At 41.8% G+C, this 17,141-nt stretch overlaps 1 protein-coding gene across 5 annotated transcripts in view; it reads right to left on the bottom strand.

The window, feature by feature from the left end:
- PALLD (palladin, cytoskeletal associated protein) overlaps positions 1-17,141 on the bottom strand; it is a 442,141-nt gene that overhangs the window by 320,680 nt on the left and 104,320 nt on the right. The gene's annotated exons all lie outside the window — the stretch shown is intronic.

The raw sequence follows: 17,141 nt of genomic DNA, 5'->3' as shown, positions 1-17,141 counted from the left end.
CAGTTATCATCTGAGGCCGATATTATGAGTTCCTTTCTACAAAAAAGGAAACTGAGGCTTAGAGTATAAGCGACTTGGTTGAGATCATCCAGCCAATAAACTAATCAGAGGTGGTAGGACTGGAAGCTACCTCTCACTTCGTAGCAGCCTCTTATTCCACTTCCCTGTTCTCATCGGTGTTACTTTATTTTCTTTCCTAAGAAAAATATAGAAATTTACTTTGCAAAGCAAGAGCAGGGACTTCAAAATCCTATTTAAACATCTCTCTTTCTCTCTCCAAAACTCAACTGCTTACAGTATTTATTTCTCAAGGTGAAAGAAAATCAGCTTCTGGGGTAGCTGGTGGAGGGAGCTTCATAACTACACTTCCTGATGTTTCATTTTCTTTCCTCTTACAGTTTTCAAAAATAACCATCATAATATTTGTCATTTATTGAGAAAATTTGTTACTGAGATGCCAGACTTTACGTATAGCATTTAAGTCTCATAGTAAGTCTTGTATGGTTGGTTTTCTAAGTCTCCTCGTTTTATAGTGTTGGACACTGAAGTTCGAAGGAGTTGGGCAATTTACTGAAATGCACACGAAAAAGTGAGGGCCCAGGATTCAGAACCAGGGAGTCTGACTCCGCCTACAGTCTTTGCTCTTCATCCCCTCATTATACTCTCTTTAATTCTAATGATTGCATAAGGTTGCAGATAATCTTCCTACCGCTTGACAGGCCCCTAGTCTTATTCTGGTGACCCAGGAGCTGCAAAGGCTATAAATCTGCAAGCATGGAAACCCATCTCCATACCTCATCCCCCACAATGGACTGCTTGCTTATAAGAAATCAGTTTATCAGTACCAGGCAGGTTCTAGGATTATGGAAGGAAAAGAAGACATTTTTTTTTCTTGGTATCTATATCATTTAGTTTAGGCTTAGCTGCACATACCATCTACCCTACTCCATTCCACAACTAAAAACAAAACACCCAAATGAGAGACTTACAAATTAAACCAGGCAGACATTTATTTCTCTATCATATAGAAGAAATGGAGAGTTGGGCTATTTGGGCCTGTTATGGCAGCCTCATTGTTGTCAAATTCTTTCTCTTTTGCTTTTTAGTATGTTGCCTCCTTTCTAAGATGGATGCTTGAGTGCCAGCCATGATGTCCCGATTCCAGCCAGCAAGAAAGAAGAAGCAGGAAGCAAGTGCGTGTGTCAATTAACTGTCTTTTAAGCTGCTCACAGCACTTATGCTTGCATCTCCATGGTGGCCTGGAACCATAAAATGGACATACCTAGCAATAAGAGAGTTGTGCCTGGCCAAGACTTAGGGGCTCTATTACTTGAGGCATGAGGGCAAAGCTGGTCTTGGGGTAAGCAACAGCAATCCTGCCAGTCTCCGTTCTAGAATCTCTTATGATATCACGGTAGTCATTCCCCAAACTTTAGGGTCTTAGGAATTGCTTGGGAAGCTTGTTAAAAATTCAGATTCCTGGAGCCACTGTTAGAGATGCTGATTTAGCAGACTTGGGATGGGGCTTGGGAATCCTCATTTTTCTCAAGTACCTTACCTGCTCATTTCATTGATTTTGATGCAAATGGTTAGGGATTTGCCTCCCACTTGAAAAATACCATATGGGATTCCAGTCAGAAACCAGGAGTAGAGAGGCCGAGGTATGAGAAAACCTGGTGAACTCAGGTAAGAAAATAAGTTCCATCTGTTTCTCCCCTAGTGAAATTATATACATGATCTGGCCTGCTTCTGTAGTATCCACAGTGGAGTTCCCTGACTGAAAGAAGTGCAACTAAATTCTCCTTTGTCACTAAAGAGGATGAAGTCAACAAAATAGTCTTTTAATTTGATGAACTACTCTACTCTGAATTACTTTTTTTATATTTTTAGAATATAGGATCCCTTCTTTAAAATTTTTCTGATGTAAATCTACTTATCGTTAAGACCCAAAATGAGAAAAGGTTTAAGCATCTCCAAAGATGCATGCAGCCATTCAAATTCCTTCTCTGTGTGATTCAAAATAAAACAAGTTAGAGTTAAAGAGAAGATAGCTTGGGGAGTACTCAAAATGAAGGCAGGATAGCTCTGATGACAGATTTTTTTTAGTCACAAAATTAAAGTTGACTCCTTGAATACAACCCAGTTTAAACTCAAGGCCAAAAGAAGTATGTAAAACATAGGCAAAAAATACTGTCACAATCATCAAAACCCAAGGATGGCTTAAAAAAGGAAAAAGAAAAAAATGAGAACACTATCATTCCTTCCTTAACAATCACATCATAAATAAGCTTTCCCAGCTAGCAACAAACTCCTTTCATCTATAACTTGAGGGCAAAGACCTCATAAATTGATTGGGGTATTCTTCCTCTGTGTGACTACAAGGCAGGGGTTACTTAAAACTGAAGGCTCCTACTGATATGTTTTTCAGAAGGAGTCACTGGTGGGATTCGGAATGGTTACCCTTCATTGCTTTGGTGAGTGATACCTCAAAGATAATGCAGGAGAAATTACAAGCACCCCCCTTGGCTGGGGAGTCTGCAACGTTGCCTTTCAGATGTCACATCAGCCCCCTCTGAGATGGGTGCTGAGGATCTCTTGGTGGAACTGGCAAGGTGTGGGGACACATGCTTTTGATTATCTAAAGAGAATGAGTATAAAAACAAAACCTAATCCAAGAAGGAATGTAAATCCTGTTTCTTTGTGCCCCGTTGAAATGTAATGTCAGTACTTAAGAATTCCTTTTGCCACTAAATGGACTCGGGCCAGATACTGACACTCAGAGCCCAAGTTCTGTTATTTTCCTTGTGAAATTGTAAGGAGAAATGTCTTCATGATTACCAAAGTATGTGTGGATAGACGGTAACGAAGATAAATTGTTTTTCCCTTGCCTGATACCCGAGCCCTTTGTGGTATATGCCACAATGTAGCTGTTACAAAAATCATATTTATTTATATGCTGTTTGGGACAGAAAGTGTGTGAAACTGAAGCATGAATGTGATTTCTATTCTTAGTACCTTTCATATGAATTTTTTAATGTAAGGCTTTATAAAGTTTTTTTTTTTTAACTTAGCATCTTTCCCAGGAATGAGGGCAAAAGTACTCAAAAAATGCATTGCAAGAAATATGAGCTAAACCCTGTATACAGCAGTTTATTCCCTTAGCCTATTTCTTTAATCATGTAACCCTAATCAATGAACCTCCTAATATCCATGCACTGGGGCTTATTGGCTCTAGCTATCCCTCATATTCAAGGAATCTTCTGCCATTGTGTTTAAAATACCCACAGCCTATTGGCAATCTTGCTGCTGTTGCTTTTTATTCATGGTCTTAGTCTTGGGATATTCCAATAACTTATTGAAATGGCACCATCCCACACTGATGTGGTTTACCGTGCAGGACTGGGGAGAAACTCATGCTTTTGGAAAGAAGAGAAGTCTTTGTTATTAGGATTGATTTCATTTCATTGTACTTTTGGCTGCCTTTTCAGCATTAGGTTCTTTTCCTGTGATTTTTTTAAAAATAGTTAATAGAGAAAAATATACCCAAGTTAGTGGATGGTCTAGGGACCCAACTACATCTGGAAGTTTACATGAGCAATGAGAGTCCACTATGCAAAAGCAAAGGCAAAATGATACCATCTAATAAACACTTGTAAAAGTATGCATGATACTTACAAAGTATTTTTTTTTAACCAGAGTCCCATTTGTTTATTGCTGCTTTATGGTTTTTCAAATTGGAGAAAGCTATTTCAAACATGTATGATACACATAAGAGCAATTTCCAGATACAAAGAAATATTTGGCAAAAACATTGACCAGGCCAGCCAGTGTGGCTGCTCTCTCCCTCTCTTGAGCTGGGAGCTGTTGTTTTGGGCACAAGGGTCTCCCTAGCGCAGCATGGTCACTGACATAGGCCTTCCTTTAATTTATTACTATTATTATTTTTAAAATATGAGTAACAGAGTCCACAGTGTCTTTTTAAAAAATAATACAACCCAGGACTTTTTAGAAAAAATGATTAAGACCAGTAGAGTGCTCATATGATAGAGAAAAAAGACAGGAGGCAGGAATCCAGCCAAGAGGAAAATACACTTTTCATTTTCTTCCTGAGACTGGAGATTCTCTGCTAAAGTGAAGGCGCCATCCACAGAGTTACATCTGATGGACATTACTTATGACATGACTTAAACAGAGAAAGAACAGTCGAAACCAGATTCTCCAGCCTTTAAATGAATTCCCAGCTACAAACCAGAAGAATAACACTATTAGGTCTGGAGGGCAGCAGGATGTGGAGCTCTATGACTCAGATTTCTTTTCACGATGTTGGCATGACTTTGTAGGATCTATGTATTATTTATGTGGCACCACTACCATGTTTTTAAATAATCTTTGGACATACGCCGTGAATTAGTTTAATCAAATTCTCCCATTTTTATCCATAACAAGTTCTAGTCTTTGTAGCCAGCATGACTTGGGGCACACTCTGTCTCCTAGAAGTCTTGGGGTAATCCCAGAGGTTCATTATTTCTAATTACTCCATATCTAAATGTGTAGTCCTGAGCTCATTGCACAAACCAGCCAAAGGAGGTAGGATTCTTCTCTCCACTACTTTCCTCTCAAAATAAATATGTATGTTTCACAACCAAGCCCTTATAGCCAAAACCAAAATCTGCATCCATTTCTGGCATTGTTTTCTGGAATACAGGATGCAACACAATTAATTGCAGAGAGTGTTGACACATATCCAAAAGATGAGGAGAAAATGATGTGGACAGGTAAAGATTGAGGCTGAGGATGGTCTGTAGGTGAGGGGAATTCTGAAAAGAATTACGGTGCATGCTCTTTGATGTGGTATAGCTGTCAGAAATACATACACCTCAGTCAAGATGTTTATCTTAGTGGTATTTTGGTGTCTCTATTCATCTTGAGCATGAAACTAGGGTGAACAATTCATTTGGGTTTGTCCTGGGCTTTCTTGGTTTCAGCACTGAATGTCCTGCATCCAAGTAAACCCCTCAGTCCGAGGCAAATCAGGATGGTTGGTCACCCTACAAGGCACCTAGACATAGGCATTTGAGATATCTAAATGTGTGTGATGCATTTCAAAGAGTGACATTAGAAACTCAGTTTTTCTGTCATGCCACCTCCCAGAATATTTTCATTGTTCTCCATTAGTTACTGAAGGAAGTTGATGGGGGGAAAAGGTATTCAGGAAGCAGAAACTTCAGCCCTGTGCTGGCAAGATGGATTATTGATGATGAAAGCCTGGTAGTTCCGAATCCAGTGAGGGCATAGTCCAGAAAGCTCTTTGAATTCCAGGGTTTCAGAGACATGGTTCTCCAATATAAGCATTAATTTTCCTCCACACTCCCTTCTAAGGAGCATTCTGCACTGCCCTTTTTGCCTCCAGGGCCCTGGGAGAAGATTTTCAGGAAGTTTAGCTCTAAGCGCAGCATGAGCTCCTCAACTGTATCCCTAAGGAGTTTCTAGTAAAACAGGAAAAAAAATTTATAGATATTTTTGGTGACACATCTCTGTTTCTTTTGGATGGGTCACTGTGTTGAGACAGACTTTGAGGCAGTTGCAAGGCAGTCTGGTTTAATTCACCTTACGTTTGGGGGCAAATGTCCCAGATTTTCGACCTAAAGAACAATGCACAGCTGTACCTTAGATAAAATTATTGCCCCAGAATGCAGCCAAGGAAAACTTTCACCATTGTTCAGCTGCTGGACAGATTGGAGCAAGGGAGTTGGGGCTCAACTTGACACAAGCCTTCGTGGTTCTTGTAGTAATCATCCACGAATCAGAAAACTGTGGAGATGTGTCTGGGATCAGAATTATCACTATGGGAGAAATCCTGGGTTGGGGGTGGAACCACATGGGGACGTGATATATCAGTTCCCTATTTCAAGGGGGTTGAAGAGATGATTTTGGAAATTATAAGATGAGCATTTTTTTTTTTTTTTGTAAACCTAGATTTCAAGGACACTGAATTTCTTAAAAGTAGGCATTTTAGGAAGCTAAGAAGAGGTCTCTGGTGGACATTTTTATTTTTATTTTTGAGACAGGGTCTTACTCTGTCACCCAGGCTGGAGTGCAGTGGCACGATCCTGGCTTACTGCAGCCTCAACCTCTCGGGCTCAAGCGGTCCTCCCACCTCAGCTTCCCAAGTAGCTGGGACTATAGGCATGTACCCCCACACCTGGCTAATATTTGTACTTTTTGTTGAGATGGGGTTTTGCCATGTTGCCCAGGCTGGTCTTGAACTCCTGAGCTCAAGCAATCCACCCACCTCAGCCTCCCGAAATATTGGGATTACAGGCATGAGCCATGGCGCCTGTCCTGTTGGACATCTTTACACTGATGAATCTGACTCATTAATGGAAACTGCCTCCTCTGAGCTCTTTTGGTAGGACAGAGAATCAAGTAGGCTTTAAGACTGCTGGTGAGGAACATGTACTAGCAGAAAGAAGAAAAATCCATGAGGAGTATCAGCCCAGATCCCAGGTAGTTATGCATTAAAATGGTACCAGAAAGGCAAAACTTCAAAACAGACAAATGCCAGAACTGAAATGTAGCCTGCAGAATTTGTCATTACTACTTGGTCATAGAATAAGTCTTCAAGGACCTCAGTTTTGCTTATAGATTAATCTGATAGTCTTCAGATATATATGTCAAATTGAAGAGTTGATACGATCTGTAGGTTGAGGCGTTTTTGTTTGTTTTGCTGTTTTCTCGTACTTTAACAAGAAGAAGAGAGGAAGGTGCTACCTTTGTGTTTGTGCTTTAGGAGCTCTGGCAGCTGGCCCCCAGCAGGATGTGATGGAACACAGCTCACAGGATCAGAGACAATCGATTCAGTTCAGCAGAGAGTGATTTATAGCAAGGAGTTTCTAAACAAGCTTAGACTTCACCACAAACTGGTGGGATGGCCTGAATTTTCATTGTTGGTGGAGCTCATTAGAGGGAAGAAAGAGAAAGGAGCAGTTGTGGCAGCTGTCAGGAAACCTGAGCAAATGGCGGAGGATGGTGCAGGCTCTTGGAGTAGACCCAACAGCCAGAAAACGACTCCATTTGCTGATATCAGGCCCAAACCAGCAAGGGCCTGGTCCCCAGTGACCAAGGGTCCAGTCAGAGTCTCCTGGTAAGTAATCATGGACAGCTTCCAGGATCTGCTTCCAGGATTCATCACACTGGTCAACTGTTCCAGCCAGGAGTAGACTCTAGATATTAGCAGGTGGGAGACAGATTTGATAATATGCTTGTGACTGCACAAGATTTGGGAAGGTGGAGCCACATGCAGCTTTTATTAGTTGTGGCAAAGAGGCCACCCTGTACCCATGGAGAAAAGAACTCCATGAATGTATGATCTTCCTCTCTCTACAGATAGGGAATCTGACAGAACAGAAATGACCGGGCTGCTGGCTGCCACTCCTGAAGCCAATTCTGAAGACGCATGGAGGTGAGAGGGAGGATGTTGAAGCCGGAGTCACTATAAAAACTAAGAGAAACCCTTGGAGAGCCAGAAGGTGGTTGGATCATGATGTTTGCATAAAAGTGCTGGCCCCGAATGGAAGCTGGCCTCTAGAGGAGGGCCTGGGTTGGGAGCACGAGTTTATTTCTGCCCCTTTGGTCTTGTGCATTGCCAGATTGCCACTGAATGGCTGCTAAAGAGCAGCTGGTGATGCAGAAACTTCTGCTCCGTGAGAGACTCATAAGGAAATGCTCAAGCTGTCTGGCCAGCTGCATGCATTGCCTTCCCCAGCACCCCTCCACACATCACCTTGGACGAAGTCCCCAGGGGCAGGGCCACCCATTTGGGGAATGGGGCAATGCCCTACATGAAGTGATTGAGCCCAGAGAGTAGCACCTGAGCGTCTCAGCCTTGAAATGGCCCTCTAGGAAGGGGACAGATGGAGGCCCTGGCTTCTAGCCCTCACCCCAGAGATACTTAATCAACCAAGGAGATGAATGCCCTCAGGAGAACAGGAGCTCTGAGGGAAAAACACTGAGACTGCCAAAGAGAATAAAGAGAAAGACTCCTGGTGGAAAACTATCCGAGACACAACATAGTTGATGGGCCAGGAAGATTAAAATAAGCATACCAAATATTATAAAAGAGTTGAGGGAAGATAGTGAGACATGAAACAGCAAAAAGAAGTTATGAAGAACCAATTGGAGATACTAAGTAGAAAAATACATGCGTTGGAACAAATATCATAAATGGATTGAATGACAGACATAGTCTATGGGACATAGACAAAAAATGAATTAGCAAGTAGGAAGATTGGGATACAGAGCTAGCTCTAAAGGAATCTGGAGGGGATATAAGGAGAGGGTATTTGTAAAAGAAAACTAAGCATTGTGGAGGACAATAACTGCATTGATATAGAAGGAATCCCAAAAGAAAAGAAGATAATACTTGGGATGACATTCTTGAAGGAACAGTAACAGAGAATTTCCCAGAATTAAGGAAGCATGTAGAAACCTCAGATTCAGAAGGTTCTGAGCTGTATGAGATGCGTCTTGGGTCCCACACCGCATCCACACAGGAGCCCACCTTTTACTCCAGCTAGCGCAACTCCCTGCAAGGACATCTTGACAGCCCACATCCACTAAGCTGCCCTCAGCACCTCTTGTGTTCTGCCCCTAGGCCTCTCTGATACCCCCACATGAAGGCATCCAGAACCCCATTCAGCAAACAAGCATGCACAATGTGGGGTCAGGGACTGAGGGATCAATGCACCTTTCTTTCATCTGTTGGTTGGACAGTTCTGAAGGACAATGTACAGATGTCCTGGAGGGATCACAACAGGAACAGGCCTAGTCATCCACCTGGAGAACTTTTTTTTTTTTTTTTTGTAACAGCTTTCACTCCTGCTTTCTTATCTCCCCGTCCTCCATTCCTGTCTCCTGGGATCACTGCTTGACAAGTGGAACTGCTAAACCAACATCAGCAACTGTCTAAGGCCAGACTTCTTGTTATAGGAAAAAATAAACCCCTATTGACGTAAGCCACTGCAAATTGGGCTGCCTATTATTCACAGGTAAACATAATTCTGGCTAATATGTATCTTGACCCAAGCCACAGCGTCTGAATGAAGGAAGTTTGAGTCCTGCTGCTGAAATTCAGGACAAGTTCAGATCACCCAATTTTATGGAGAGGTAATGCTATTAAGGCCTTGGAGAGAATTCTACTCAGCTCAGCAGGATACAGGAAGGAAGTGAGGGGTGTGTGTGTTGAAACATGAACTGGAAGAAACTCCGGGTGCCTCAGGAGCATGTCCCCTTCTTTGTGGAAAACTGCAATGATTCCAGTGAGACAAAACTTGGTAAGGCAAAAAAAAAAAAAAATAGTTATAGCTTTCGGCCGTCCTCATCTTCTATTATCCTATGCCTGTTTCACTGATCAGAGTAGTAGTAGAAAAAAAATGAAAGATACTAAAAAATGCCAGAGTGATTCATAGAAGTTAGGGCATAGAAAAATCCAAACAAATGAAAAACCAAAACAGCAGCAACAACAACAACAACAACAAAAACTACAACAGCAGCAACAGCAACAACAGCAATAATAACAAACAGCTCTGGATATCAGAGACGGATTAAGAGAAAAGACAGTTTGTGGGGAGGAAGAAGAGAAATATCTAATGAGGCTTTCTAAAGAGGTTTTGATACCTGTTACATGATGTAGTAATTCCTCTTCTAGCTGCTTCAAGAAACTTCAGTGAACACTTACATTATGTATTGCAAGAATTTGGGATATGGATTCATGTATCTTTGGGAAGTAATGTCATACTGATGTAGGTCATGAAGTCTCAGTCTCATGAAAACCAACACTATAATATGTACTGAAAATTATATCATTTAAAAGGAGACTAAAACCGTCTTGAGATGCAAATGGGGGGCTCATTGGATAAGCTCATTGGCAGGGCTTGCTATGAGCAGGCTTCAGATTCATGCCTCTGAGAAATGGCAGACCACTTTAGTTATAAAGCATGGAGTTACCCACAGGAATGGGCTCCTATTTATCTGCTCAAGCATCTCTCTTTCTGCACCACATACTCATAGGTTACCAGTGCTGCTCCCAATGGGACCCTGCTCTACAGCCACAGCGATTGTTTAACTAAACAGGTGGACCAACCAAGGTCTCTTCTCTGGAATTGTAAAAATGGGACCTACTGAATAAGAGCCAGCTCTTTAAGTGGTGGGGCCTATAAAATGCAAACTGGTGAGCAGATGGTAGCCATATTTCCAGCCTCTTGGACTGCAGGAACATAGTAAGATTGGCTGCAAAGACAGGGAGGCAGAGGGCAGAATCCTAACAGTGTAGAGTGCCTTTTACCATTCGTTTCTGAGGCCTGGTTTCTGAACCCTGTCTTTCAGTTCTCTTACCCTAATAATACTCTTATTTTTGCTTATGCTAGCTCAAGTGGATTTTCTTTTCCTTGCAGCCAATTTTTTTTTTTCCAGAAAACACTCACAAATAATTAGCATTATAGAGGAACAGAATAACAGCATGATAGCCTCAACTACTTGGCTATCAAATTACCTTAGCTCTGTGGTCTCCAACAAATTACTTCAACTTTCTCTTTACTCAATTGTTGAATGGAGATCAGGTTTGTTGAAATAATCAAAAGTGCCAATAACACAGGTAAAGCACTCAGAACAGTGTCTGGCTCTCAATAAATATTATCTGTTATAAGTATTATGGATATATAACTATCAAAGCCTGGAATACAATGGTCCGCTGTAGTTGATTATTCAATTCTTACAGAAAAAAAGCTCACACCGAGTGCCAAAATTACATGAGTCGACAAAATTACATGAGTCAGAACAGTAATCAACCAGTTACACCTCCGGTCACTGTATGTTTTGTATTTCCCAGTTCCCTCTGCCATTGTTTATTTTTTAATAAACTACATTAAGTGTGGTGGGAATGAAAGGGGAGACAGGCAGATGCTCCAAAGAATATGAGGCAGGGAATCTGCTTTCATTATCATCCTAAATTTATTTCCACAGATATGACTTGTCATCTGCACTGCCTCTTCTTCCTTTCACTCCCTCCTTTGTACTGTTCGTATCGTACCTTTTCTCAACTTCCTTTCAAGCACCTACATATAATGTTCCCCTCTCAACTCCCATCCCCATCTCCCAGCCCCATGCCTTTTGTATCTTAGGTTCTTAGCACAGGTTAGTGAAACACATACAAAATATGATTTTACATTTCTCCCTCATCTTAAAGAAAAATGGCTGGCCTATCTTGCATCTTGTTACACCTTAAATTTTGGAACTGAATGTTATGAGCAAGAGAAAATCTCAGCTTGTGCCTCAAAATGGCTCCTCTGATCTCATGAAGGCCTTGGGGCCATGTGCGTTTTGCTGGCCCTCAGTGTATGCAACTCAGTGTATGCACCCCAGGCTCTGAAGAGGATGGCAGTAGGGATTCAAAGGGGACACTGGACTGCTGGGGTGTTTAGCCACCAAGCTCTTGTCTTTTTCGAGAACATGTAGTTTATATGAGGAAACTGACTCTGAGAAAGCTTGATCTTTTTTTTTTTTTTTTTGAGATGGAGTCTCGCTCTGTCACCCAGGCTGGAGTGCAGTGGGCTCACTGCAAGCTCCGCCTCCCAGGTTCAAGCCATTCTCCTGCCTCAGCCTCCCGAGTAGCTGGGATTACAGGCGACTGTTACCATGCCCAGCTAATTTTTTGTATTTTTAGTAGAGATGGGGTTTCACCGTGTTAGCCATGATGGTCTTGATCTCCTGACCTTGTGCTCCACCTGCCTCTGCCTCCCAAAGTGCTGGGATTACAGGCGTGAGCCACTGCGCCCAGCCAGGAAGCTTGATCTTAAGTGAAGGGCACTGCTTCAACTCCAGCTGATGCAGGGCAAGTAGGGCATAGCTGAGCTGTCGTCCTGGGTAGTGATGTGTCTGGAATTGGTGGGTTCTTGGTCTCACTGACTTCAAGAATGAAGCCATGGACCCTCGCAGTGAGTGTTACAGTTCTTAAAGGGCCACCCGGCGTTTACAGGAAAAGGCTTCTGAAATCAGCCAACGCCTTTCAAACTCTTATACCAACCTCTGGAGTTGGGCAACATGGCTTCTCCCCTTTCTAGGTCCCGTGGCAGCCATCTTGCTGTTACTCGCCTTTGGACCCTGTATTTTTAACCTTCTTGTCAAATTTGTTTCCTCTAGAATCGAGGCCATCAAGCTACAGATGGTCTTACAAATGGAACCCCAAATAAGTTCAACTAACAACTTCTACTGAGGACCCCTGGGCCAACCCGCTGGCACTTCCACTGGCCTAGAGAGTTCCCCTCTGGAGGACACTGCAACTGCAGGGCCCTTTCTTTGCCCCTGTCCAGCAGGAAGTAGCTAGAGCGGTCATCAGCCAAATTCCCAACAGCAGTTGGGGTGTCCTGTTTAGAGGGGGGATTGAGAGGTGACAGCGTGCTGGCAGCCCTCACAGCCCTTGCTTGCTCTCGGTGCCTCCTCGGCCTTGGCGCCCACTCTGGCCACACTTGAGGAGCCCTTCGGCCTGCTGCTGCACTGTGGGAGCCCCTTTCTGGGCTGGCCAAGGCCGGAGCCGGCTGCCTCAGCTTGCGGGGAGGTGTGGAGGGAGAGGTGTGGGTGGCAACTGGGGCTGTGCGGGATGCCAGCATGCTGTCACCTCTCAGTGAGGGTCTGAAAGCAGCAGCCACCACTGGCACTAAAATAAATTACAGGCACAAAGAGGAAAGTAAAACAACAATAACAACAAAATGTCCAAAAATCACACATAAGGATGCTCAACTTCCCTGATAATCAAAGAGACACAAATTAAAACAACCGTAAGTTTCTGTTTTTGCCTTCCATACTAGTAAAGATTAAAACAACTTCTAATTCACTTTATAGGCAAGGACACAGAGAAAGAGTACTACTTATAGGAATATAAGTTAATACAAGCTCTACAGAAGGTACTTTAGCAATGATTGTAGAAATTTGAAATATAGATGCCCTTTAATGAAAAAAGAGATTTCTAGAAATTTGCCCTAAAAAAAATTAGGCAAACTCTTAAAAAAAAAAAGTGTATAAAAACCTATATTGACATTGGCATAGCCCAAGTCTGCAAACCAAAATACAAACTGAATTCTTCTGGTGGCAAGAATTCTTTCAATATATAATATCTTTTACAATACTTAAAAAATTTTTGTGAGAAGAAAACCATTTTATGTCTATTTATTTTTGGGGGGTACTGGTAGAGGTGATAGCATGGGTGGTAGCAGCTACAGAGACTGGGTAGAACAAACGTGCCAGCTGCTGGTCCCCAGATGCACCAAGCCCAGTGTGTCCAGACAGCTCTGCAGAGCCCATGTTCAGTCCAGGCTCCCCTGCCCAGTCTGTGAGTCATTCCCTGGATCCTGCTGACCAACATTGATCACAGTCCTCACATGTCCTTGCTTCAACATGGGCCTGTCTTCTAATGTCTTATGTGCTGGTCCCAAACAGCCGGCTGTATGGCAGTCATTGGTGGGGGCATTTTTTTCATGCTTAATTCTTTGAGATTTTTGGATCACTCATTGGAGACTAGATACTCAGTAGCTGGACATGAGCGTAACAGCAGTTTTTGGAGGCTTTTGACTTTATTTAGAATCACCTAGAAAACTTTTCACAAATACAAAAGTTCTATCCCTAGAGAGTCTATCTAGTTGGTCCAGGGTGAGGTCTAGGCATGGGTAGTTCTTTTTTAATCCCCCAAATGAATTTAATGGGCAGTCAGGCTTGAGAACCACTGCTCCAGGGGCTGAAAACATAGGATCCAAGTCAGAGCACCAGCAGATTGATTAGTTGGTTAGAATGACTTCAAGTGACCACCAGAAACATCACATTTAGAGCTCAGTTAATTACCTCCTTGATCACACTCTGAACTGGAGGGGCAGTTTATATTTGACATTCCAAAGAAGGCATCAGAGTACAAAGACTTCAACAAACAAAAAACAAAAAAGCAAACTCACTTTGTGGTGTTTTTCCTTTCTCCAGTTAACCAGAGTGATAGCTGGAAGATCAAATATCCTTTGACCAATGTAATAGTATATCTTAACTTGCAGAAACAATAGAGCTTTACAGAAAACTGTATCAGTTGAGAACTTTGTTTCTTACCCTCTATTTAACACACTGAATAGGACTGAGTCTGCCAGGCATTCTCTCAGAAGCTCATTAGGCCTGTGTCGGAATTTTGGATGAGTCACCACCAATGGCATTGTTAGGTAGCAAGCATTTCCCCAGTGGGATCCTTTCCAGTCACTGACAGCAGGAATTCTCAGAGACATGCACTTTATGTAACTTTCTTGCTATTAAATCCCATGCACTATTAATATTCATATTGCAACATAACAAACTTAAGCTTTATAGACATATGCTCTTTGTGTCTTCCAAATTCTCTGTATGCTTTAATCAAGCGTTGTTAGTCTCGTAATGTAACTATGCTCTATTTGTTATGTCTAGAGATGTTCAAATTCAGGCACTGTTATATCATTTTTGCAGATTGTTTGGCTGATTGTTAAACTGGCCTTGTTACATGTTCCATGTATAAGATTTTACGAGATTTTTCTGGGTGTTGTGTGTTTCATAGATAAATTGAGACATTTCCTTTGGTTGGCTACATTTCTTGCTTAAAGCAGAACTGAGAAACATAAAGATAATGGATAGATGGTTTACTCTTGGTCCCTACAGCTGTCCTTGATCCAGAGGAAAATTTGGCTTGTGATGAATTTCAAGTGTCTTTTTGTCCTTCTTGGTTTGTATAACACAACTGATGTTACTGTCTAACCCCTCAGCTTCCACAGAATTTGTCAGGCTTGTTTATTTTCTTTTGCTTCTTGTTTCTCACTGCAGCTCTCATGAATTACTTTCCTAAGGGAGAGTTTTCAGAGTTATTTTCAATTACTACATGAGAAGAGGCCTAATAATGTAGAGTAGTTTTTTCCAGATTATGTTTCACGATTAATACCATGAGATATTTCTGGATATAAAAGGGATTTATACTCAAGTATGTTTGGGAAATGCTGCAGACTATCTTTCTACTTGGAGACTTATGAAGCACATTCATGTATATCCATTCACTGAGATGTCTGCAATTTTTTAAAAAGAACTATTTTATTTTTGTTTCAACCAAAATTTTCCAAACCACTTTTACTATGGAAACTTTTTGCTCCCGTGAACCTTTTGGGAAATGTGGAAAGAATACACAAGTTCAACTTTTACCAGCTGCATAACATTGGGCACGACACTTAATTTTTTTGAACCTTACTTGCCTCATTTTTAACGAAGAGAATGACACCTATCGCTACCACCTTGCAAAAATGCATTGTACCCTGAAGGCTACTATGAAAATAACAAGAAACATCCCAAACAAAACATAATGAACACATTCAAGCAGCGGTGCCTAACATAGAATAAGCTGTACTTTTCTGAATTTTGAAAAATAGGTCTTTCCTGAAGTTATTAAGTGGTAATAAGATGTCGTTGATAAAATTATACATTCATAATTAACTGGACCCATTTTCATCTGTATAACATTTGATTACTCTTCTGCAAGTCTACTAAGGAGCATATCAACAGCCTTAAAGTACTTTATGATATAAAGTTTACAATATAAAGATTTTTAGATGAACAAAAAAACTGCTGTATGTTTTCTCAGAAAAATAAATCCTGAGACACTTTTAATTGTAACTTAGATCAAGAATATTTAACTGGTCTATTAAAATGTTAATAAACACTGGAAGTTCTTTTGGCATTTGGTTGCTCAGGCTCTTTAAAAAATTCTCCATTGTCAGTCCATAAATTAGAGATAAATATGTATTTGATAGAAACAATTTCTATTTAGAGTGGTTAATCCATGACTGGGGTATCACTGCATAGTTTTAATACATTCAGGGCCAGGTATGATGGCTCACATTATAATCCCAGCACTTTGGGAGTCCAAGGTGGGAGATCGCTTGAGCTCGGGAGTTCAAGACCAGACTGGGCAACAAAGCAAGACCTTTTCTCTGCAATTTTTTTTTTTTTTAAATTAGCTGGGCATGGTGGTGCATGCCTGTAGTCCCACCTACTCAGGAGGCTGAGGTGAGAGGATTGCTTGAGCCTGGGAGGTCGAGGCTGCAGTGAGCCATGATCATGCCACTGCACTCCAGCCTGAGTGACAGAGTGAGACCTTGTCTCTTTCTCTCTCTATATGTTCAAGTTGGTATGTTTCTTCCCAAAGCCACCCTCTAGGAACCATGTTTTTCTGCAGTTCTGTGGATACGAATAGTCCCTTGCTTTTAAAGTAATTTATATTTTAATTTTCCATAACATCTGAAATGGCTAAAACGGAGTCTGGAAATGAGTACAACAAGGCTAAACTCAGGATACGCTGAGCAACAGAGCTAGAGTTGAGCCCTCTGAACGTGGGCAAATCCCATTGTGCCTTCATACCTGGCAATATTTCTGCATGGGTTCCCTTCCCTCTTGGCTTCATCTAATTAATGGAACTTCGCTCAAAGTTCACATATGGAGTCTTTTGTATTCCCTGCTTCTCTGGGTTCCCGAGACCTGAACACATTTCTCTTTTGGCAGTTGTCACACTGGGTGGTACTTGTTGATTTACCTGTTAACCATACTCTCTGTACTCGAAGTCCTGGAATTCAGAGTCTATGTCTTAATCAGTGTTTGTTTCTAGTGTTTAACCCTTAGTAGACATTCAACAAGTGGTGGAATGGCTGGGTGAATAAGTGGTCTCCAAAGTGCCTGCCTGGCAAGTACATAACTCTGTTTTGACAGATATCTGTCCATTTCAAAATCTCACCCTGAAGGGTTTTCGACGCTTAGTTGCCATGCTTTGGACCTTGTGACCCTGCACTCTTCCCTGACTGGCCAGACCAACTGTCTGACTCAAACATTAATATCTGCAGACTCACAAGAGTCACAAGAGTGCTCTGTGCTGGATGGTGGTTGCCTGGCCCTATTATCCCCTCCTGTCTTGGTTAGATTGAGTGGTTAGAAAGTAGAGAGGCTCTGGAAGTTGGCTCTTAGAAGGCAGAAGTTATGCCATGGAACACCAAGTAGAGGGAAGGTAGATAAGAGGTAGGAGGAAATACTGAAGAGATAGAAAAGTAGAGATG

This window comes from Pongo pygmaeus, chromosome 3 (genome assembly GCF_028885625.2).
Source record: "Pongo pygmaeus isolate AG05252 chromosome 3, NHGRI_mPonPyg2-v2.0_pri, whole genome shotgun sequence".
NCBI classification, from domain to species: Eukaryota; Metazoa; Chordata; class Mammalia; order Primates; family Hominidae; genus Pongo; species Pongo pygmaeus.
The sequence above is the reverse complement of the archived record's forward strand: the minus strand, read 5'-3'. Positions and strand labels throughout refer to the sequence as shown.